Raw genomic sequence first — 25,469 nt, 5'->3', positions numbered from 1 at the left:
AGAAACCACAGGCAAATAATGAGGGGGGAAAGAAAGAAAGAAAAATAGTCAGCCAGAAAACAAAATAGTGCAAATTATAGTAGTTGCAAAAAATTTAATATTCACTGCTAACTCCTTTTTATGACATAAGGCAATGTAAAGTAAGATATATCTACTGTAATTACTCAGAGGCAGAGGAGAGTAAATAATTATTGAACTAATTCTGAAAGTGGACATAATTAGCACTATTAATCACTGGCCATAAATTATTTAATTCAATAATAATCTCGGAAGAAAAATTAATATTATACTTACTTTTGCATTTAAAACTCATCATCATAAAGCTGTCAACTGGAATGTATGATCCCTTCAAATAATCTTAAAGAATGTTTTGGTTCAATTAATATTGTTAGGATACATTAATTTCTACTGAGTCCTATAATGAGCTTAAGGAAGCCAATTCAGTAATTATCTACGATCTAGAATTTCTATTAGACATAAACCCATTAGCACCCCACACCTCACATAAGTTCTATCTCAGTGACATTGCGTTTTAAAATTTTTGAGTGGAATACTAAAATAAGAGAGAAGATATGTAAAATAAGATTACAATCAGTTTTTATAAAGGCACTTTAGTGCTCTCTCACACACAGACATATTAAATGTGTAGTATATAACAAGTATTTAATTTTACTAGTGATCTCAACACTGTAATGTTCAATGATGAGAGCTTATAAATACCATAACCAGATAAAAGTACAAAAAAAGAAAACAAAATTATCTCTAATAATAAAATGTAGCTATAGAAAATTAATCTCTTGCCTTATGAGCTCTTGAGTTCTTAAAATACTTCATTTATTCATTCATTCATTTATTTTGTGTGTGTGTGTGTGTGTGTGTGTGTGTGTGTGTGTGCTGATACTGTGATTTTTAGCTTAGTTCCTTGTGTTCTCTCTTAGCTTTTTTACTCATAGCTGGGACTCTACCACATGAGCCACACTGTCACATCTGGCTTTTTGCTGTTTAATTGGAGATAGGAGTCACTGGGATTTTTCTGTTTGAGTTGGATTCAAACTGCTATTCTCAAATCTCAGCTTCCTGAGCTGCTATGATTGCAGTCATTCCTTACATGCTCCTGACTTCCTAAACCCTTTTTTTCAGACCTGCATGAATTCAGCTGAGCTCTGGGGAAACCAAAGTTATACTTGCTTGATGTTTCAATGAAATAGAACTATGATTTAAAAAATGGAGGGGAGAGAGGGAGGCAAGGAAGGGGAATGGAGTTCTTAGGTTTAGGGAATAGAAAGAGTGAGTTGAATTATCTAGGAGAGAAAAAACAAAAAAAATATTAAGCAATCCTATTAATATTGTACATAAAATCTGTCATAATTTGGAAATACTTTAGTAAACATTGAATCTATTTTGTCTGCTAAGTAGTTAGAATAAAAATGTTCAAAATGACAACACATACTTTTTTGCTGTGCAATGCATATTTGTTTTCTTATTGTTGGTCCCCTTTTGTTGGGTTATCATCCATGTCACCGTGCAGTTGGATCAAATATCTAAAGTGGATTACATATTCTCATCTTTCACTAATGTTCCTGGATGCTGGAGTTCCTTGATGTTGAATGACAAGCATTACTTTCTCCCTCTAAATGATGCAGTGCATGAAACAAATTTGTATACCACCTGTGAGGTTGCCTAGGTTATGCACTTTAGCATTACATGTGGTAGTCAGTGTGCTTACCTTCATTTGAATTCAGAAGGAATTGTGACATACTCTTAACTCATTTTGGTTCATAGAAACTGTGTAAGAGGCAGGGTGGGAATGGGATGGCTTTTAAAGTGGAGTGGGCTGAACATTGGAAAGGAAGAGAGAAGTATATCAGAGTAGGCTATTCTTTCCACGTGGTTGGATATTGCTCTGTAAAAGAAGGGATTTTGCAAATGTTCGGCTTCAGACACTCAAATTAAATGGCTATAGTTTTATAACATGTGTTAGAACTCAAAAGCACTTGGAATTTTCTACAAAATCTCCAGCAATAACTTCTCTTATAGCTTATCCATATCAAATGGGCTAAACTGTCTTTATATTTTTTTTCTTTTCTTTTTTTCTGTATTTACTGTGTGGTACTTGAAACGGGTTGCTTTTCCTGTTGTTGTTTGGTATATTTTTTTACTTTTAGCTGTCAGTCACCTCAAGTAACTTCATTAAAATCAGCTCTGATATGTTAGAAACAATCGCAAGAAAGAAAAATCACTTGAGTCCATATCTTGGGGTTAATTTCGCCTAACATCAACTTATCTGTCCGTTTCTGCTTGTTTCAGACATGGACTAGTACTTGCAAATAAGGGAAACCATGGGACCTATGTTTCTTTGGGTCTGACTATAATCCCTGTTTTCACTGTATTTGATATTGGTATACTTTGTGGAAGGGAAGGGAAAAAACAAATTGTTGATAGGAATGTAAACTGATTCAACCACTCTTGAAAGCAGTATGGATGTTCCTCAAAAGACTAGACATACAGCTTTCCAACAAGCCAGCAATCCCATTCCTGGGAATTTAGCCAAATAACCACAAACAAGGCCACACTAAAGCTACCAGCACAACTATATTCCCTGCAGTATTATTTACCATAGGTAAGATATCACGGATGCCCCTCAGTAGATGAAAGGATCAAGAAAATATATTATTTACACACGTGCAATTCTGTTTCCATAAGAAAGGATGACATTGCCCTATTTGTAAGCAAATGGAAAGGCTAGAAAAAAAATCTGATAAAATGAAGTAAGCCAGATCCAAAGAGTTGTAGGCTCCATGGGTTCCCTCATTTGTAATGATTAGTATATGTCTAAGATAGTCCTAACACAAGATTACATAATAGCTCAACATATGACCATACAAGATGATGCTAATTGAAATGAACTCCAACATATGGAAACAGAGGATAATTTTTTTCATTTGTTTGTTTTAATGTGCTGCGTGAAGTTATATCTCTTTTCTTTCATTTTGTTTCACTTTGGTTGATCTTCTGTTGTTGCTGTTTTTGATTTTGGCCTCCTGTATCTTCTAAATACATTTATCTGATTTGGGGAAGGGAAGGGAATTATAAAATGGTGAGACAAAGAACAAAGGGCCAACCAATGCAACAGTGACACTCGCAAAAGATTATATTGAAAATGAACTTTCCAACTTGGTGGAAGGAAGTCAGGGGGAGGGAGAGTGGGAGAAAACAAGGGAGGAGGTGACACTGATGAGAAGTAACTTGTTGCCTTACTTATATAACTGTAACCCCTCTGTACATTACCTTTACAATATAATAAAATTTAAAAAAGCTGTTTCACATTGCTAACTATAAATTACATGCAATGACCGATTTATAATTAATAATGAATTTAAGAGCAAGTGTTGAACTAACTAGTTCAGATATGACTACTGCTAAGTGTCATTAGATGGATCCATAGCATTTAAGCTTCAGAGAAAAGTCTCATAACCATTTCATAAACTGCTCATGGTTAAAAATTCCCTGGAGATTCAATTCTGCTCAAGCCTTCTCCATTTTAAGTAAGGAAAGATCTCAACGCTCTTGTCTTGAAGAGTGCTTATTAACTGAATTAGTCTGGAAATGATTCAGCTTGGCAAGTATTTCAATAGTTTATTTGTGTGCCTTTTTAATGTATCTTAAAAATACAACAAGCTATAAGAAGGTTAAAGTATGACATAATCTATTAGGAACCATGCATCCATTTCCTTATTACATTAGAATGTAGACTATTCAGTTAATCCAGCACCATTAGTGAAGTTTATTTTGTCTTCTGAAACAGTCCTCTAAAGATCAGAAAACATTACTGCATCTAACTTTTCTTCCTCTATGCCTCAAAAGAAGAGTTCTTATTACTACCTCATTTTTCCCCATGATGACCTAGATAAAAGTATTTGTTAATTTACCTAATTAGTAATATATTAAGAATGCATATACAATTGAAATAAGCACACAAATGAGCTAGACAGGGGCTATAAAAAGAATAAAAATACAGCATTCTAACTACTGAGGAGGCAACTTTTTGAGGATCAAACCCAGCCTAGGCAGTCAAATCTGAGAGATTCTTACCTCAAATTAACAAGCAAAAAGCCAGAATGGAGATGTGAATCAAGTGGTAGGGTACCCACTTTGAGCAGAAAAGCCAAGGGAAAGTGCAAGCGTAGTATACACACTCCACCTCAGGTACATAAATGAAACAAACAAAAACACTTGAACTTCTCATTATAACACCAAGGTTGGTATACAACATTAAGTCTCCAATTCCTTCATGTACACAATAGAGAAATTTGCTAAATTCAGAGTATTGTTCACCCAAGGTTAAACGTCATGCTTGCCCATGAGCCTTTGTAAAGATGCAGGTGTGTGTGTGTGTGTGTGTGTGTGTGTGTGTGTGTGTGTGTGTGTGTGTGTGTGCGTAGATGATAACTGAGATCTCTTACACAGTTAATTTCATGACAAGAAAATCTTCTTCTAAATAGCCTTTGTTTGTTTCCTTTGTCAGTTTGTTCTGTTTGGTTCCCATGCACTGTTTAGTGTTCTTTCCTCTACCCCTATGAGTCTCTGTTTTGATTGAATGACGTACTTTTAGCCAGGCTTAGTGGCTCACACCTGTAACCCTAGCTACTCAGGAGGCTGACATCTGAGGATAACAGTTCAAAGCCAGCCCGGGCAGGAAAGTCCATGAGACTCTTATCTCTAATCAACCAGTAAAGCGCTCACCTTGGCTGAAGAATGCAAGGACAGTGCCCAAACCCAGAGTTCAAGCCTCACGACTGACAAAACAAAACAAAAAAAGACGTTCTTTGCATATCTTGGCTGCAATTCCTCTGTACATGAAAGGTTATAAATAGGATAGCACAGTTTCAGCGATTATAAGCTCATTTTCCTATAACAGCTGTTGAGCGTTTTAGAACTGGCATTTCATTAGAACAAAGAAGTAGTAGATGCATATTTTAGATGAATATTTATTTGTATATAGAGACTACTTTGGAATATATCACTAATAAATTCCAAAGGAAAAAAATTAGTGTTAATAGCCAGAATGAAACAAAGTTAATAACAGAACTTTTAAAAAGAATTTCTAAAGAAAATCCTTTTAGCAGGGCACTGATGGCTTACGCCTGTAATCCTGGCTACTCTCAGAATTCAAGCTCCATAACTGACCAAGAAAACAAAAGGCTTTTTTTTTTTCCAACTGGCTTCAAATCACAATCTTTACGTCTCAACCCTTTGTGTAGTTAGGCTTAAAGATGTGAGCCACGGGGGCCTGGCTTAAGCAACCTTTTATAAAGTAGTAAAATAGCCTTACATAAAGCTATCTCTTTTCAGAAAATATAATTAAAAACAAAATCTCTGTCCACCTAAAACTTCTCTCCTTTGCTGGTAGAAAATAAAGAACTTCTTTTTTCACTTATAATGCAATATATCAAGCATTCTGAAAAAAATGTACTGTTTTGTAAAGCTATGTAGATAAACTGATTGCATGCATTTGCTCAAAATAAATAATCATTAGTCAATCCTCGAGTAAGAGGAATCGACAGCATCATTTGTCACATGTAATTCATATAAAATTTACCTGGTAATAGTGCTAGCAACTTGTGTTGGCTAGTTGTCTCTATCCAAAAGAAAAATATATTTCTCAATTTCCTCATGACAGGAAATAGATTTTCAATTTAGAGCCAATCATCTCAAATGAACTAGGCGACAGGGGGCTGCTATGAACCTTCCCCTTTGCATTTTCAGTGGTGGCTTCCAGGTACCAGAGAAAAGCAATCTATTCTTTGGTTGTGCATCTTACATGCCTTAGAAGATTTTTTACACTTCAGAAGGACAGAGAAAACTTTCACTATTACAGGTTTTCTAAAGTTATTGCTGAGAAAAATGAGGTCTCTTCCATTTTTTCACAAGAGAAAATTAATTTTTCTGTTTTCCCCTTTACATTTCTTTGAATTAAGTAGTTGTACGGAGGGATTTCAGTTCAACATGTCAGTTTATAAGTACAATGAATCTTGATCACTGTCATCCCTTTCTTCATTGTCTCCCATGTCTCCCAGCTCCACCCATCCCCTCAATTTTCCCGTTTTATTTTCATATATGTATATTGAGTATGTTATGGCTGCATCTGCCACCCATCCTCTTAATTGTAGAATGGCTAGGAGCTGCCTTAAATATCTGGGTAGCATATCGTAATGACCCCATTTTCTTTCACTTATGGGTTCATCAGAATGCTTATAATTGTAAACGGACACAGAATAAAGTTGGGGTTGAGATCAGTGAACAGAATCAAGAACAATTGAAACTGGGTTGTAAAGAATGAGCAGAAGTCATGGATCCAATAGTGATGTAGAAGTTTCTCACTTGGATCCTTAAAAGGCAGGCTGGATCTGGGAAGCTGTGAAGGAAGGAGCTACAAGTTCAAAATGGCCACGTGAAGTCCTCTAGGATATATATGTGTGACAGTCTCCTGTGATTTCTGTCTTTCCAAGACAGTTTCCTTTAATAAACTATTATTCAAGGTCTCATGCCTTTATTACTTTTCTGGCCTCTTTACCCTCCCAGTAAGCAGCAATGTTTACAAAATGGGATTATGTAATGGAATAGATAGTTCATCAAAGCAATAAAATTTACCCCCCTGAGGAGGAAAGAAGGATATCTAGAGAAAATATCTACCATGTGTTTTGTTTCATCCTTATGACTGTGATACTTATCATATCATATATGTTATATCACTACATTATACATCATTTAATTATAGCTATAGTATAAGGCTAGTCCATATTATAAGGACAAATTTTCTTAATGACCATTCAGTTGATCAATAAGAGATGGTGACCCATACAATGAATATGAAGTGAGATTTTTAGTAGGGAGAAAATTGATGAGCCTTGTAGCGATACTCATCCAATAACATGCTTTGTGGTGCCTTTTCAATATGATCATCTGCCTGAATGTAATGATGGTGATTAGAACAACTTGAATAAACTATCTACCATCAGATCAGGTGAAGAAATTGCTGACCTGAGTAGCTAGGATTACAGGCTTGAGCCACTGGCACCTGGCATCTCTCAGTATTTTCAAGACCAATTTGGCTTTATGATTCCTGAGACTCAGAACTGGAGACAAGTATATATTCAAGAAGTACATGAAGCAGTCCCACTATTTCTTTAGTCAGAAGACTTAGACAAGCAGACATATAGTTTTTGGTCTTAAATATGTGTTCAAACCATTCTGGCCATTTTTCAAAAACAAAAATTACCTACCAGAACTTGACATGGTCTGATTTGATCTGTTGTTGGGAGAGTGCTTTCTCACTTGCTGGCTTACTCACTTACAATGTGCTTTATCCCTGGGCTTGTACCTAGTACAAATATAGCCCCCACTCCATTAACAAATTAACTGTTTGCTAATAACCCAGCTGCTGATCTGCTCACCTCTTATTTTTAAAATAAAAATGAAATAAAGATATCAATTTTGGCCTTTTAGAATACTGTTGTATCATTAGAAATTAGAATTCTGTTTATCAGTTTTAGAAAATTTTTCTATTGAGTGCCACATGTAGAAATAGTTATGGTAGAAATAAGGCTTTTTAATTAAAAATCACAGATTATTATTCAATTGCAATGGTAAAATCTGAATATTAGTAACCATAACACAAGTTGCCGTGAATATTTCAACACTAGATACCTTTGTTCACATTTTGAAATCATGAAGTCATATTCATTTATAGCCTGTGTGCATGTGTGAGTATGTGTGGGCAAACGTATATAGAAATTGAAAGGATGTTAGAAACGGAATTCATGAACAACTCTGTCTTTAAGTGAATCTAACCTTATAATCCACAACAATGACAAAACATAACTAAGTGTTAACTCACCATATTTCTTATCTGGCCATACTTTAACAAAAATAGCAATTCAGCTATATAGGAGACTCCATTCATGTTTATTCTTAATCAAATGAAAGTCTGAAATTGCCAGTCCTCAAATATCTTTTTATTAATTGCTTATTTCTTCGCTTTTATCACCACTCTCAATTCCTCAGCTGCAAACAAGGGGTTTGTTTGACAAATAACTTAAATATATTTCAGCTCTAGTGAATATAGTCTTGTATTTGTATTTCTATGAAATAAAAATGATCTGAATTTTCTTAACTGCATAAGAAAATTATATAAAAACATTGGAAATCATTAATTTCACAAAGTAAAAGTTATGCTTTGTTAAAGGTATGATTTAGCAAAATGTTATCTAAATCCGTTCGATTGCTTGTCCCAAAATGATTGATAGAAATATCAATGGGATCATAAGCCACAAAAACAAATAAACACAGACCCAATTAATAAAAAAAAGATATGCACTGAGATTTTTGTAGAAATCGGGAGAAAGGAAGGGTATGGTGGCAACTCAGGCCCAAAGATCTCACTAAGATATTCAAATCAAATTTTAAAAAGCTCCTTGATAATAATCTATAACATATCTGTGGATTAAGTTGGTTTTAATTGCTGGTAATTATGAAGCAGTACCTTCCCCTTAGGAATGTGTTAGCTATAGTTTCCCCATGGTCAATCAAAGTATTTCCTATAAGACAAGGGAAAGCAATGTGTGAATCATGGGTCATTTGCAGTAGCCTGCAACTCTCACAACAGTGTGTCCTGTTATTTGTATGTTGTCCTTTGTCTGACTCTATCAAAGGGTCACTAACAAGGGTCACATCAAAGCCAGCCTAGGCAGGCTAGGAAAATCCATGAGACTCTTATCTCCAATAAACGACTCAGAAAACCGGAAGTGGCACTGTGGCTCAGGTGGTAGAGTACTAGGCTTCAGCTGAAGAGTTGAGGGACAGCACCCAGGCCCAGAGTTCAAGCCTCATGACTGACAAATAAATAAATAAATAAATTTACTGAGAGACTCTTTTTTGTGAAAATACCATACGGAGGAATTACAATTACATGGGCAAGGTAATGAGTACATTTCTTATCAAGCATTGTTGCCTCCTCCTTTGTTTCCCCTTCCCATCCCTTCCCATCTCTCCCCTCCCCCCAAAGTTGTGAAGATCATTTTTCCACATCATGTCTTGTACATCTCTTTGTTGCAATGAGATTTTTAAAATAGCAACCTAGATGAAAGCAATTGAACCTTGGTAAGTTTGCATGGGTTTTTCCTCACATGTCATACTGCGAAGGCACTTGCATTTTGACAATTAAACACTCAGTATCCCTCCAGAAATTTTTTGGAACTAAAAAATTAAAAATCTTCTTAAAACTAAATAATTTTTCCTACATTTCTACATTTTCTACATTTCTACATTAAGGAATTTACAAAGGAAATCTCTCTCTCTCTCTTCTTTTTCTTGGACTGCCCCATCAACGGGAAAAATGTCCCTCCCACACAGTAAAATATTAGGTAAAATATCAGGTAAAAAGGCTAAACATTTTGCCAGATTTTCTGGTCAGCACAAGGGACATTTCACAAAACTAGCATGACCATCTATTGGATATTAATACCTTGAAATTGTCTTGTCTGTTTTTGAATAGCTCATAATACAATTTGATATATATTTCAAGACCTTAAAATATTAGATTTCTTGTTTTTGACACAAAATAAATGACATTTCCTTAACTTTTTTCCATAGGTATATGCTATTTAACTCTATTTTAATACCTCTTCTCTCAGTCGGGAAAACATTCCAGTAATTCAGTTGTCTTTCATCCATACCTGAATATATTTATGGCTCCTTAGTGTATAGTATTGCACGAATTATTTGAATTATAGATTAGAAATTATAGGAACAGACTTTTCATGCCTTTCTTATTCATGAACTTACTGTTCATATTGATATGAAGCATTTCTCTTCCAAACTATTTTTTTCACTCATACACACAATGAAGATTGTAAATGCAATTAGGAAGACATATAAAGATCATTAAATGTTTCATGCATATAACTGTGTGGTTGTCCCCTTGTCTTAGACACTGAACATTCCAGAATACTTAACCTTTGTAAACCCTTTCTGATCTCTTATACCATCTACCCAATTTGATTTCATGTGAGAGAACATCATACAGCTTTTCTCTGTGTTCATTGATACATTCACTACTGAATATGGGAGGTCTTCACTAAAAATGTGTTTTTGATGGAAATAATAATACCAAAATGAAAGATTTACTTAGTTGCTGCAATGTATTTTCTTAAAAATCTCACACTTCATTTTTGTGAAGAAGAGTAAAACTCCTACTAACTGAATCATCTTCGCAATCTTCTTGCAAAGGAGAAAAGTGCCTTGTTCAGGAGAGTTGTCTGAATGGAGAGGAGAGTGGACGGGTGGGCTGTTATGATCTCAGGGATAAGTGAGCATGCGCAGTAGGAGGGGGAACAAACTAGCACTCTGAAATCTACGGTTTCCTAGATTCCTCCCTTAACTCCCATAACTTTTCAATTGGTTCTGAAAAGTTAGATTTGTTCTACCTCAAAAATAATTCATTTCTCCTTTTTCTATTTCAAGTCTTTATCTTTTCTTCCATTTTCATCATAGTAAAAATAAAGCTCACATTCTTTTAAAATGTTTTATGTTTATAGCTATCTATGTCCCCACTTAGATATTGAATATTTACAAGCATCTCTAAAATTTCCATTCTTTCTAGAAATCATGCAACTTGCATGAACAAGTGTAGCCATCCCATAGCTGATTTCACTGCTTTTTCTGTTATGAGTTCCTATCTATAATGATATAAACTTTTAAAACTCAAAAATTATTCTTCCATACCAACCATGCACAGTATGTTGTTTTATTTCTATAATGATAGCATGTTTTATACATTTATTTCTATATGGTTTTCCTTCATTCAGCCTGGTTTAGGACCTAGGTGTTTTTATTCCTCATTATTACATTAAAAACATGGCAAATGAATGAAAATGAATTAATAAAGCCATATTCATAATAATAGTTTCCCCAGGAGTGGAAAAGAGGGCCATAGTACTGTAAGTGGTAAAGGAAATGCTATTTGCATATCGTCTTAAGAGAAACATGTATACCTATATAAATGTTAGCATGAAAACTTGTTAAAATTCTAATGCATTTTTTCATAGTAGGGTGATCATCAATTACAATAGTGTAATATAAATTTCAAAATGCTAGAAGAAAGTTTTTTGCAAATGTTCACCACAAAGAAAGGATTAGGATATGAAGACCATTGTTGCAATTTAACTGCTATGTAAAATATGAATGCCTCAAACATTTCATGATATTCCAGAATGTCATGGTCATCTAGTGTGAGGTTTACTGAATAACTGTAACTTTTTCTCTCTACATTTTTATTACTACAGTAAACAGTTGGCACTTTAATATTATCCAAATTACTAAATATATAAGATTTGTAAGAGATAGAATATGTAGAGGTTTGTTTTTCCCTATATTTTGAATGGCTATGCATGGCCTGTTAAGAAGAATGGAATTAGACTGTTGAGTCTACTGTGATATTAGCTCTTAATGAGTATAGAGAGATATTCCACTTTCATCTGAGCAATGTATCAGCGTAAGGTGTATAAATATAATATGTTGTCATATACTGAGCTTATTGTTGGTATGTTCATTGAATCATAAATTTTTTATTGTAAAGATACTGTTCAGCGGGGTTACACTTACGCGAGTAAGGTCATGAGTACATTTCCTATTGAGCATTGTTACCCCCTCCTTTGTTTTCCCCTACTATCTCTTCCCTCCCCAGCTCCCCTCACTCTTTTCTTCCCCCTTCAATTTTTAAAGTTCGTTTTCAACATAGTTTCTTGTATGTCTCAAAATAATTTAAAAAAATCTTTAACTAAAGTTCAAATAAATTCTCAGCACCTTCAGCAACTAGTTAATGCTGTCGTTGGTACTGAACATGAGTTTGATTTTAATGTAACCACATTTTAACAATAACCAACTTGTTTCATTTGAGTTGTATTTCCTTTGAAACAACCTTGTGGATATATGACTCTTTTCATTCTCTTACAACAAAAGGCTTGTGCGGATGTGAGCACAGACTGTCCTGTTATTTGTTTGATTTGTGTCTCTCACTTCACTGTACAAGTTGGACATATAAGAAATTTTTATTCTTCCTTCTTATTGAAACCTTGTAAGAATGAAAAGAAGTGACAGAAAGACAATACACAATATCAGAAAGGGCAAGAGGAGGCTGGAGGTTTTTTGCTTTTCTTTTCAGTTCTTCTGGACAGTATATGGATAGTATTTGTCACTGGAATAATGTGACTCATTTATATTGTTCCTGTTCTTTTATGGCACTCAAAGCATGTGCTGGATAGTCTCATTAATCCTAGCGCCTTTGTATGAGCTAGAAACTTGAAAGCTTTTATCCTGACTTTATAGTGGGGAAATTGTTGTTTACCAAATGTTATTGTGGAAACATTTTCAGGAAACAACCAAAGGGTTAACTGCAATGTATGACTAGAACTAAGCCAGAAAAGTTAAAGTACAGGTAGGAATACTGGAAGAGGTGAGAGAGACATTTCAATTTGCTCATATTCTGCAATTATAATTGTCTTCTAAAAGTAAATTCTAGCAGGGCAACAGTGGCTCATGCCCGTAATCCTAGCTACTCAAGAGGCTGAGATAAGACTAGGGTGTTGCAAAGCCAGTCTAGCCAGGAAAATTCATGAGACTTTTATCTCTAATTAACCTCTAGAAAACCAGAAGTTGTGTTGTAGCTCAAAGTGGTGGAGTGCTAGCCTTGAGTGAAAAAGCTCAGGGACAATGCCTAGACCCTGGGCTCAAGCCCCACAATCAATAAAAATACAAAAAATAATAAAGAAATTCTAAATGTAACTATTTAAAATATTTTGACACTTTCTTCACTTCCAGCAGTTGTTCTAATGAATTTGTTTCTTTAATAAGACTTTTATGCTTCTACATTTACAAAGTTGAAATCTTAATTTATTCTCTATTGCCTTATTTCTCATACTCTATTCTCTATGTTTTTATATCTTTTGGTCTACTCTCACTTTATGTCTGCTTCTGAAGGCAGATATCAGATGAAAGATATCACTGTTTGTTGAGAAACCACCAGAGCTTCTAGGCAGTATGGATTCCATGACCTTCACTTTAGAGTCCAAACAAAGTAGCTAGTGCTTACCAGCCATGACACTAAGCATTTCAAAATTTCAATTTTGAGAGCCATTTATATAAAATGGAAATAACATTATATATAATATATATAACATTGTATAATATAATATATAATTGTATATATATAATATATAATTGTATATATAATTGTATAATATAATATATAACATTGTATATATATAATAATATTATATATACATTTTGAAAAGTTACATCATTATATATTAATTGTGGAAATGAAATGAGATAATATATGCCAAGTATCATATGATTCATATGATTAATTTCATTGTATTCCCTGTTCCTGTTCTCTAATACATTTTTCTGCCCAAAGTCCTATGAAAGCTCTCCAGTACTTAATAGCCCCAATGTTTTCTTTTTCTCTTTGTTGTACCTGGGCTTGGGCTCTGTCCCTGAGCCTTTCTGTGCTCAAGGTTATCTAGCACTCCACCACTTGAGCCACAGCACCACTTTGGCTTTTTCTGTTTAGATGGTACTGAGGAATGGAACCCAGGGTTTCAGGCATACTAGGCAAGCTTTCTGCTTTCTACTACTAAGCCTCATTCCCAGCCCCATTTTTTCTTTTAAACTGGGGATTGAACTTAGAGCCTCATACTTGCTGGCAGGTGATCTACCACTTGAACATCCAACTCCTTCGTGTGTTGGGTATTTTTACCATAAAGTCTCTCTTGATGCCCAGAACAGCCTATGCTACAGTTGTCCCACTTGTACTTCTTTGTGTCATGGAGAAGATTGATGCCTGATGCTGTGGGCAGCCACTGAATTAAGATGCAGTCTTGTGACTTTTCACACTCAGGCTGGACTAGAACTGTTATCCCCTGATCTATAACATCTGAATCCATCATAAAACCCCACTACAATAGATATTCTGCATTTTTAATATCAATATGCAACACATGTAATGTTAATCTACTGCTGTGGTTTTTATACCTTTACTTTCCTGCATCAGCTTATTTAATTATGTTGATTCTTTTGCCCACATCCACTTGCTTACAGTCCAGTTAATTCCATTATAGTTTGGAACATAATTTAAATTCTGTCAAGACTAGGACCATTTTATATGTCTTAGTAATTTATTTCTGAAATTCAAGCTACTACTTCTAAAAGACCTTTTATTTTCCCATGTGAAGACACAAATAGTTGTTTTAGGATGTCAGCATCTGAAATGTTAACCTCTGACCTTTGCTCAGATACTCCCAAAATATTTATTATTGATAATTTGTTTTGCCTTATATCTAAGAAAACTTGTTACATGTTTTTTTATCTCATATTTCAAAGTCCTACTTCTATAAAACATTCAGTGTTGACGAAGAAGTCTCTTTACATAGGTGGAATACAAAATGCCTGAACTAAATAAAGGAGCTGAAAAAAATTAAGACCAATATAAATGATCTTGAATTTTATTCAAGTCACATTATCACGAAAAAAAATGCTTAAGTGACTATGTTTATACCTGAAATTCTAGCTACTCAGGAGACTGAGATCTGAGGATCATGATTGAAAACCATCACAGGCAAGAAAATCCATGATACTCTTAAATTAGCTACCAAAAAAGCCAGAAGTGGAACAGTGGCGCAAGTGGTAGAACACTAAACTTGAACAAAAGAAGCTCAAGTACAGAGCCAAGGCCCAGAGTTCAAGGCCCAGAAGCAGTGCGCGCGCGCATGCACACACACACACACACACACACACACACACACACACACACACACATGCACACATATGTGCATAGTACTGCTTGAAGTCTGAGACATAAGAGCTAACAAAGCTATTGTTCTCATTTTTTAAATAATATTTTAGCACACTAAGAGGATCATGTGTACTGTATCAAACAAGCTATGTCTCTTTGTTGTAGCTTCAAAGAATTTAAGAAATAACCTGCAAAGCATTGAAAAATATTACCTTAGGGGGAAAAATCAGGCAAAATGTTAGCCTAGATTTTTTTTCTTAGAATTTCTCCTCTCACCCTCTATTTGGAGTATAAATTTGGGGTCTCATTTTATAAAATAATTTGTGGAAGTTCACATCTAAAACAAATTGCTAAATCAATCATATTAGAGAGGCATATTTTCTTCTTAGTACCTCGTTTAATTTTCTTAAAACTAGATGCTTTTCTAGAGCAAAAGAAAATGTTAGCAGATATTAAAAAAACTGAAATAACCCACTGCTTTCTATCAGACCATAATGTAGAAAAAAAATTCAACAGAGAAAGAAACTAAAGAAAAGATTTTTATATATGAAGACTGCACAACACATTGTGGAATCATGAGTAGATCATTGAAAAAAATAAGGGGAAACATCCAAAAATTGGTTGTTAGAGCCTAATGAGAATAAGAACACCTACCAAAAGCCTCAGGATACAGTAAAGATTGTCATGAAAGAAGTTTTATTTATGAACACTTGCATTACAAAAGAAGAATACACATGTTTCACATAATGTGCCTCACGTTTCAGTACAAGAATTAGCCAAACCACAAATTAGGGGAAATAATAAAGATTATAGAAGAAACTAATAAAAATAATAATGTATAGGGAAGAAATTAATAAAGCAAAATCTAAACAAGCTATACAAAGAATCAATGAAACAAAAGGTTTCTTCTTTGAAAGGACAACTAAAATTGGTAAACTAAAATTGGTAAATTAGCAAATCTGACCAGAAGGAGGAAAAAAGACCTAAATAAATATAACTGGAGATGGAAATGGGCATATCACAAAAAATACCAATGGACTCTAACAGAAAATAAAGCCGTGAGGGAAATATTTTGGAAAATTACATTCAAATTATATTTGAAAATCTAGAGTAAATAGATATCCATATGTATTTAACCTAGAAAACAGAACCAAGCAGTATGTTACTTAATCTCTAATTACAATGAGATTGAAGCAATAATAAAAAGTTGCAAACAAAAATATTCCAGGACTTGATGGATTCTCTACTGAATTCTACCAGATCTTTAAGAAGTATCACCAGTATTCCTCAAACATTCTGTGAAATTAAGTGAGGGCATCCTACTAACCTCACTATTCAAAGTCAGTTTTATAATTATTCTAAAAGTAGAATGAAAATAAAAGAACTGTAAACCTATAAACTAGTCTCTTTAACGATTACTTAATCAATTACTTGAAAACAGTTTTTTTATATCTTTATTGTAAAGGTGATGAACAGAGGGCTTACAGTTATATAAGTAAGATAATGTACATTTCTCTTTTTTTTTTTTTTTTTTTTGTCGGTCGTGGGGCTTGAACTCTGGGCCTGGGCGCTGTCCCTCAGCTCTTCAGCTCAAGGCGAGCGCTCTACCACTTGAGCTACAGTGCTACTTCCGGTTTTTCTGGTGGTTTATTGGAGATAGGAGTCTCACGGTCTCTCCTGCCCGGGCTGGCTTTGAACCGCGATCCTCAGATCTCAGCCTCCTGAGTAGCTAGGATTACAGGCGTGAGCCACCAGCGCCCAGCTAATGTACATTTCTCTTTAAACACTGTTACCCAATCCCTCATTTTCTCCACTCTACCTCTTATTTCCAATTAGTCCAGTCTTTGTCCTGCTGTTTCTGATTCCCTATCCCTTCCATGGATTAGACAAAGATATATATGAGATAAAGAGTACAGAAAACTAAATAGAGAAAAAATAGAAATAACTGTGTACAGGGCATGGTAAGAACTTGTTTCCAATTCGTGGAGTTCATTTTGACATGTTTCATTATATATTGTCCTATACACTTATTAATTGGGCTATTGTGATCCCCTGCTAATAATATTCTAGTTATTACAAATGAGGGAAACCATGCAACTTACGTTTATTTCCTTGGCCCTGGCTTGCTTCACTAACTGTAAGTTTTTCCAAGTCTTTCCATTTTCTTACTAATGAGGCAATGCCAGTCTTTCTAATGAAAGCATGGTGTATAAATGCCACATCTTCTTGATGCATTCATTTACTGAGGGGGATCTGGTTGGTTCCATATTTTGTCCATTGTAAATAATATTCCAATGAACATAGTTGTGCTGGTAGCTTTAGTGTGGCCTTGTTTGTGGTCATTTGGATAAATGCTCAGGAGTAGGACTGCTAGGTTATGGGGGAGATCTATGTATAATCTTTTGAGGAACCTCCATGCTACTTTCCAGAATGGTTGAACAAGTGAAAACAAAATTTAACAATGTGTCAGTAAGATTGTATATTTCCATGATCAAGTTAATTTCATTCAACAGATGCAATCTTGGCTCATCATATATAAATCAATAAATGTATTATAGCATAGAAACAAAATCAAAGATAATTATGTGATCATATTTATTGTTGCAGAAAAAGCCTTAGACAAAATCCAACTTCCTTTCATGTAAAAAGCTCTGAAGAAACTAAAAATAGGAATAAATATCTAAACAAATAAAGGATATCTATCCATAGATATCTTGTTCTCATATATTATATATATTCATATGTGTTTATATATTCTTCATATTTTTATTTCTATATATGTGCACATAGGTAGATAGATAGATGTAATCTTATAGTCAACATCTGACAAAGTGGTATAAAACTGAATCTATTTCGTTTATATCAAGAATGAGAGAAATCTGGCCAATATCTCTCCTCTTACTCCTAGTCAACATATTATTGGTCTTTTTTTACTTTATTTTATTTTTTTGTTGGTTGTGGGGCTCGAACTCTGGGCCTGAACACTGTCCCTCAGCATTTCAGCTCAAGGCTAGCACTCTACCACTTGAGCAGTAGCGCTACTTCCAGTTTTCTGGTGGTTTATTGGAGATAAGAGTTTCACAGACTCCTGCCTGGGCTGGCTTTGAACCGCTATCCTCAGATCTCAGCCTCCTGAGTAGCTAGGATTACAGGCGTGTGCCCCTAGAGCCCAACAGTACTGCTCTTCTTAGCCAAGCAATAAGACAAGAGAAAGAAATGAATATATATATATATATATATATATTTAGAGAAAAAATGTTATCCCTATTTGAAGTTAAGATTCTACATTTGAAGACACTAAAGATTACCCAAAATCCTACATCTGATAAACATTTTCCTTACATTTTCATTACATTACATTTCATTGTAGTAGGATACAGATTCATCATACAAAAAACCAGTAACCTTTTAAAATCCCAATAACAAAAATATTGAGGAAGGTATCAGGAAAGCAATTTCATTCACCAAAACCTCAGAAAAGTAATAACAACAAAAACAAACAGAACCCCAGAAATGAACTTAATCAAAGAGGTGAAAGATCTTTAAAATGAAAACAGAAAAATCTAGAAGAAAGAAATCAAAGAAGACATCAGAAGTTGGAAAGACTTTCCATGCTCCTGTGTAGGCAGAATTGATATAATGAAAATGATTGTACTTCTAATTTTAATTTAGAGGAAGAATGTTCTAATTTAGAGGAAGAATAAATAGACTATTTATGAATGAAGATATTTCTCAATGAACAACACATGGCTTATTAACTGAGAAGAATGTTTCTTCTTATGGATGTTTGAGAATATATTTTTCCTTCAGTGCAATGTATACACTAACACATTAGCAAGAACATCCCAAATCTTTGTGGGAATAGTAAAATATCATTTAAATTACGTTGTAAAAATGATCAGCACAGAGGACAATCTATTGAAATAATTTTCTATTTTAAATATGAGGAATATTTCTGTCATCACATTTAGATGTGAACATAACAATATAAACTTTCAGCATCAAGATATAAAAGAAGTTTTCCATTAAACTCATGCCAATCTACCTGTGTACATTATGACCTTCAGCAAATGCCAGAGATTACTTTCTAGGCTGAAGACCAGGATCCCTTTTGTGGGGATATCCCATTGTCAACAAGAGGCAATCCACAAAAAATATAAAGATGTGAGAAATACATTATCATTTTTATTTCTTTGATATTGATACCATCTAAATGAAGGAAAGAAAGGTTTGTTATTTTCTACTTCATTAGAAAACCTCGAAAATAACTCAATATGGAAAGATTTACAAAAATACATGCTGTAAATGTTAAGTTTGTTCACTTAACCAGCCTTACAAAATAATGTGTTCTTGCTAAAATTTCGTGTGGAAGATTTTGTTGTAAATTAACATGTTTCTACAGCAATAATAACAACAAAAAATGTAGCACTTCCAATCTTTATTTGCTGTCCTCAAAGTGGAAACGATACTTTTCTAAAACTTAAAAGTTTGCAAATCATTCTAGTGTTTATATCCTTCAAGTGTCAGACGAGAAGCTTTTCTGGAGCTGCTCTGAAGATTACTCTGCAGTCCAGGAGAAGTACAGATGGTCAGTGGCTCCTCTGAATCCAGATTATTCTCTCAAAAGCTGAAGAGAGTATCTCTATTTTTCCTATGACATACTTTCTGAGTATTTCCAAATCTGTTTTTTGGAAATGCTTAAGGAACTACACAGAAATTTTAAACTAGTATTGAGTCTGCTCTCAGGAATTCAATCATTACACTGAAGGAAAACTGAAATGAAAATTGTTGCCAGGCTCCAGTGGCTCATGCCTATAATCCTGACTACTCAGGAGGCTGAGATCTGAGGACTGAGGTTAAGAGTCAGCCCAGGCAGAAATGCTCATAAGAGTCTTATCTTTCATTAACAATCGGGAGAAAAGAAAGCTGGAAATGGAGCTGTAGTTCAAGTAGTGGATCCCAAAAGCTCAGAAATACAACATAGGCCCTGAGTTCAGGCCCCACACTAGACAAAAAAGTACTTGTTGATATCTCGATATTGCCCCTACCATTCAAAATTCAATTTTTATTTATTCTGTAAATTTAATGATATAAAACCTAACCAAAAGAATGTATTTCTTTCTTGACAATAAAGGAACTGATTTTCAAAGTGCTTTAGAGAAGATATTGTTAATGTTGACTATATAATCTGCCAGAAAATACAAGCTTTGTCGTAGAAGTGAAGTATTGAAAAGCATTTAATGATATACACAAAAAATATGTATTTCCATAATTCTTGTAATAGCAAACTCAATTATATGGTATATCATGTGCCGAGTAGTATTATAATTAATATTTATACATATGCCATTTATAATGGACAGGCATTGGCATAGCACTTTGCTTAGTAGCATATTGTTTTTTAACATTTCTTAATATATCAATAATTTTTCTCTAACTTTTTGTCAACTTTTGAATAATAGGCTTATTGACTTTACTGTACATAGGCTCTCTTGTCAGAAGGGAGAAAATGATGGTAAATGATGTATTATAGCTATTTACACACAATTATTTCATTTTACAATTACAAACCTTCAATTTATATGACTAAATAGAACAAGAAAAATGTTGTCAATAATGAAGAATGTTTGGTAGCTTCTTCTGAGCCTGATTCATGTGCATGACCAAAACATAATAGATTAACATTAAAAACCTTCTCTTCTGTACTTGTTATAAAATTACTCTGTATAATCTGTTTGATCTTTTAATATGACAGTAAGTAGTCATTATACTGTATAAATGATTGTAGTATTCTCTATTCCCTCTGATGTACATGCAAATAAGTCTGTCTTTACAATAGTTTAGTTTAGCAGGAAAATATTATGATATTTATTAATGATCATGGCAGGATGCTTTCATCAAGAAGTGAATCCTGAATAAAAGGATGCAACCATCTAAGTAATCATATGGTTTTTATTTCATGAATCACAAGTTTTATATTTATGGTTACAGAGAATAAAATTTATTTTTCACATGAACTTTGGTAATTCACTCATCCCAAAAATGTTCATTGAGATAAGCGTTGGGAATGCAGTAGTGAATGGCACCAGGACCTTCCTCTCTAGAAGCTGAGCAGAAAGAGAAAGAAGTTAGGACAGACAGGAAGTTTAGTAAGAGTGTGAACAAAGGCTTATGTGAGTACACAATACAAAAAGCTTTCTGGAATAAATCACATCTGGGTGAGTTATCAAGCTTTTATTCCTTAAATCTATAATAATTTCAGAGAAGACCAAATTATATTGAAAATTAAAGAAATTCCAATTATGAAAGTCAGTATCAGCAAGAAAAATCAAAGGGTAAAAGATACTTGTTTGTATGTGTATGTGTGTGTATGTACAATATGTGTATATGTGTGTGAGAGAAGAATTTTATAAATATTGTCCTTTCTATTTCTTTTCTTTTTCTCTCCCTTTCTTTCATTGTGTGCAGTGTGTGTGTGCTGGGGGGGTGGGGCAGGGGGGGGGGTTAATGCTGCTCCTGGGGCTTGAACTCAGTGCTTGGGCATTATCCCTGAGCTGCTTTGTTGAAGGCTAGCACTCAACCAACATTTTGCTGGTTAATTGGAGATTAAAGTCTCATGAACTTTCCTGCCTAGGATAGCTTCATCCTGAGCTTCAGATCTCAGTCTCCTGGGTAGCTAAGATTACAGTCTTGAGCTACTGGTGCCCAGGTATAAATGTTTTAATTTTTAACAGTAAACCAGACCACACTAAAGCTACCAGCACAACTATGTTTATTGCAGCATTATTTACCATAGCTAAGATATGGAACCAACCCAGATGCCCCTCAGTAGATGAATGGATTAAGAAAATGTGGTATATATACACAATGGAATTCTATGCCTCCATCAGAAAGAATGACATTGCCCCATTTGTTAGGAAATGGAAAAACTTGGAAAAAATTATATTAAGTGAAGTAAGCCAGGCCCAAAGAAACGTAGGTCCCATGGTTTCCCTTATTTGTAATATCTAGTATATGTATGAGTCAAACGGAAAAGGTCAGATAATGTGATGTCAAGAAAATGAACCCTTAGATGTGTATTTTAATGTTTTTTTTCTTTCATGCATGTGTTTCTAACACATTTATAAGATTATCTCTTTGTTGCTTTGTATGTCCCTCCTCCACAGTATAACCCCTGCTTTCACTATATTTGATGTCAGTATAACTTGTGGAGGAGATGGGGAAAAACCAGTTGTTTAAGGATACAGGTGGACCTGTTGCAACAATGAGAAGTACAAGTTGTCATGTCCAAAACGAGCTTTACAACGTTGGTGGGGGGGGGGGGAAGGAGAAGGATTGGGATTAGTGGGGGAGGGGGCAGGCTGGGAAGGGATGTGAAAGATAAACAAAGGAGGAGGCTGCTGCAATGCTTGGTAAGAAATGTACGCATTATCCTGCCCATGTAACTGTAACTCCTCTGTACAGTATGTTCACAAATAAAATTAAATTAAATTAAAAAAAAAACAGTAAACCAAACAAAATGGTACAGACTCTGACTAGCTTGGGAGAAAATGCTGATATTTATAACCAGTTGGTTGTATTATAGTGGGAAAATAAAGTGTCAGATACATTTACAAGGACAACAGAATGACTAGCCAATTCAGTGTGCTGCACATTTCAAAAACAAGTAACTATGTATTTAGTGAGCTCAAGTGAATGTGTGAAAATATTGACACTAGTTATCTAATGGTCAGATATCTGTCAAAGTGGCATTCTTAAGAAAATAAAACCAGATATTCTGGAATTGCATCAAGAGAACTACTATTTCTTTCATAATGTATGTCATTTTCATAAAAGAATGGTACAAAATATGATAAATATCTCTGTTTTTCTCTGCTATTTGGTTCTCTGGAAAAGGGCAATATTTATATTTTCAGTTTGTCAGTCTCTGGCAGTTTTAAATTATAATGACTGAAACCAAAGAAGGAAAGAATTCAAATCAGTTAGCAATTTTAATATTTATTCATGGCTGAAATAAAGTGATATAAATGTAATTTTGATCTCTGAATTACAGAACTCATCTTTGAGGAAAGGACCAAAATGACAAAAAATGTGCATGGCTCATTTTAAAATTGTTATTTAGATACACCATATGAACAGACTTGTTACACATTTTAAAAAAGTCTCAGAAAGAACTGTTGATGTAGGATTTGCCAGTAGTGTTTCTGCCATCTCTAATTTGGGATAAAGGGGCACATACATATTTGACCTTTCATCCTCCTATTTTACAGCTTTGTTGCTGTAAAATTATGTAAATTGTTTTGTGGGGAAATACTCAATTATTGAAGCCAGTGTGCTTGTAAATCACTCTGTGATTTTGAGAATTTGAAGTTCTGATTCAGAAGCTTTGGGCTAGGGCTTAGTAGTCTTCACTTTTCTTCGAATTTCACAATCAATTTAAAAAGCTCTATTTTCATTCAGTAGCAAGGATAACATGTCTACACATTCACGTACACACACATACACACACACAATCATGCACTGGCATTTGTTTTTTTTGCTCCTATAACCAGATATCAATGAGCTGGCCATGAATAGAAAAAACTTCATACAAAACCTACTAAATTGACTATTTAGAAACATTTTCCTTATTTTAATTTTACTCTGAAATGTCATCAATTACAATTCAGGTTACAGGTGTCTAAGCTAATGTGCTCTCTACATTTCAGGTAATCCATGTCAAAGTTAGTTTGTGGTTGAAGATTCACAGTAATTACATTATCACAGTGAAATAATTTATTTCTATATATTAATGAGGCAATGACCAGAGTCACACTTAGGAGCCACATATTCAAATTATTCAATATATTATACACACGTCATTATATGGATCTTTTCTCTGTCTCTCTGTCTGTCTCTGTCTCTCTGTCTGTCTCTGTCTGTCTGTCTGTCTGTCTGTCTGTCTCTCTCTCTCTCTCTCTCTCTGCATGTGTGTGTATGTGTCTACTTCAGTATATATCAGGATTTAAGCTCAGTGCCTCATGCACTTGGTTGGGCTTTTCTCTCAAGTTTGGTGCTCTACCAATTGAGTTATACCTCCACCTACCTAAACCTTTTAGCTGATTAAAAGAAGATCAGAGTTTCTCAGATTTGTCTACCCCACCTAGTTTTGAATCTCCTCCACAGATGTCAGCCTCTTGATTGGTTAGGATTACAGACGTGAGCCACCAGTGCCTGGCTAGTGGATCTTTAGAGTACACATAATGTTTAAAATAAAGCAACTGTTAATGAATAAACTATAAACAAGCTGTGATGTTATTGCTAAAATATGAAAATTAAAGAGCTAAAATGTAATGTTACTGCTTTTGTATTTTCTGAACATTATCAAAGCCTAAGGACCACCCAATGTTTACATTATACATAAGTGCTTTTTATAGTTCATAAATGTGCTTTAAAATATAATGGAATAAAAATGGTACACATGTTTAGTTTTATTCAAACACTCCTAATAATGTAAGAAACTGAAGTTCTTTTCTCAACTCTTGTTCACCAAAGAGGGTTTTTTCCCTTCAAGAAAAACTTTTCAGTATAATTTAATCTTAATGTCATATAAAGTCCTGCTATTAGTATCTGTTCTCAAAAGTGAACTGTTTGTCAAAAGTAATGAACCACTTACTTCAGATATTTCAAAACTAATACAAGTCTATTAGTCATGCAGACCTCCGAAAATAAAAGATTTGGGTATGTTCAATTATGGTTTAGGGTTCCCTCACATTTAACTTTTAAATGTATTATTGCTTATGCTTAATAAAGCACTGTAGAGAAAGATGAGGTCTGGCTATTGATTTCTCTGAACACATAAGTATGTTTTAGCAATGATTTAATTCATTGAATTGCTTTTCATATACAAATGGTAATTTTAAAACACAAGTGTGTTGATTAGGCTAGATGGGGTTTTAGAATCTCTTTAATATGTCTGCTGAGTGGGGAGTAGTTTCTGGGCAGAAGGGAGAAGACTTATAGATGGTTCTTCATTTGTGTCCCTGATGTATTTGTAAGCATTCAGAAAATTGATAGGAGGGTGGCATTTAAAATCATTTTTCAAATAATTGATATTATTTTTTAAATTAATTATTGATGACCTACCATGTTCCTGACAATATATTAAGCATTGTGCATCAATTTCACTGTCCTTTTCTTTAAGGAAATGAGAATTAAGATGGAGAAAATGAGCTGGGTGCCAGTGGTACACACCTGTAACTCTACCTACTCAGGAGGCTAAGACTTGATCTTGATTTGATGCTATCCCAGGCAATAAAGTCCATTAGACTCTTATCTCTGATTAGTCAGCAAGAAGCCAAAAAGGGAACTGCGGTTCACAAGGTAGAGCGCTAGTCTCAAGTATAAAAATAAATAAATAAAAATAAATAAAGCTCAGAGACAGTGCCCAGACCCTGAATTCAAGCCCCAGGACCAGTACAAAAAAAAAGCAACATGCTAGGGGGCAAAAGTAGTTTTGCACAGTGATAAGGTTAGTTGAAATTGACAAGGATTTTCAAAAGGTAGCTGTGTCATACACAGTTGATTATCAGTGAAAGCTTCATGTACAAGCTGGGGTTTGAGTCAGGCTTCGGAGGAA

At 34.3% G+C, this 25,469-nt stretch overlaps 1 protein-coding gene across 1 annotated transcript in view; it reads left to right on the top strand.

Annotated features, from left to right (window-relative positions):
- Positions 1-25,469, top strand: part of Naaladl2 (N-acetylated alpha-linked acidic dipeptidase like 2) — a 910,349-nt gene that overhangs the window by 569,248 nt on the left and 315,632 nt on the right. The window lies entirely within an intron of this gene.

Source organism: Dipodomys spectabilis, unplaced genomic scaffold, assembly GCF_019054845.1.
Source record: "Dipodomys spectabilis isolate Male_0828 unplaced genomic scaffold, ASM1905484v1 ptg000050l, whole genome shotgun sequence".
Classification (NCBI taxonomy): Eukaryota; Metazoa; Chordata; class Mammalia; order Rodentia; family Heteromyidae; genus Dipodomys; species Dipodomys spectabilis.
Note: the sequence above shows the minus strand (reverse complement) of the source record. Positions and strands in the feature narration are given on the sequence as shown.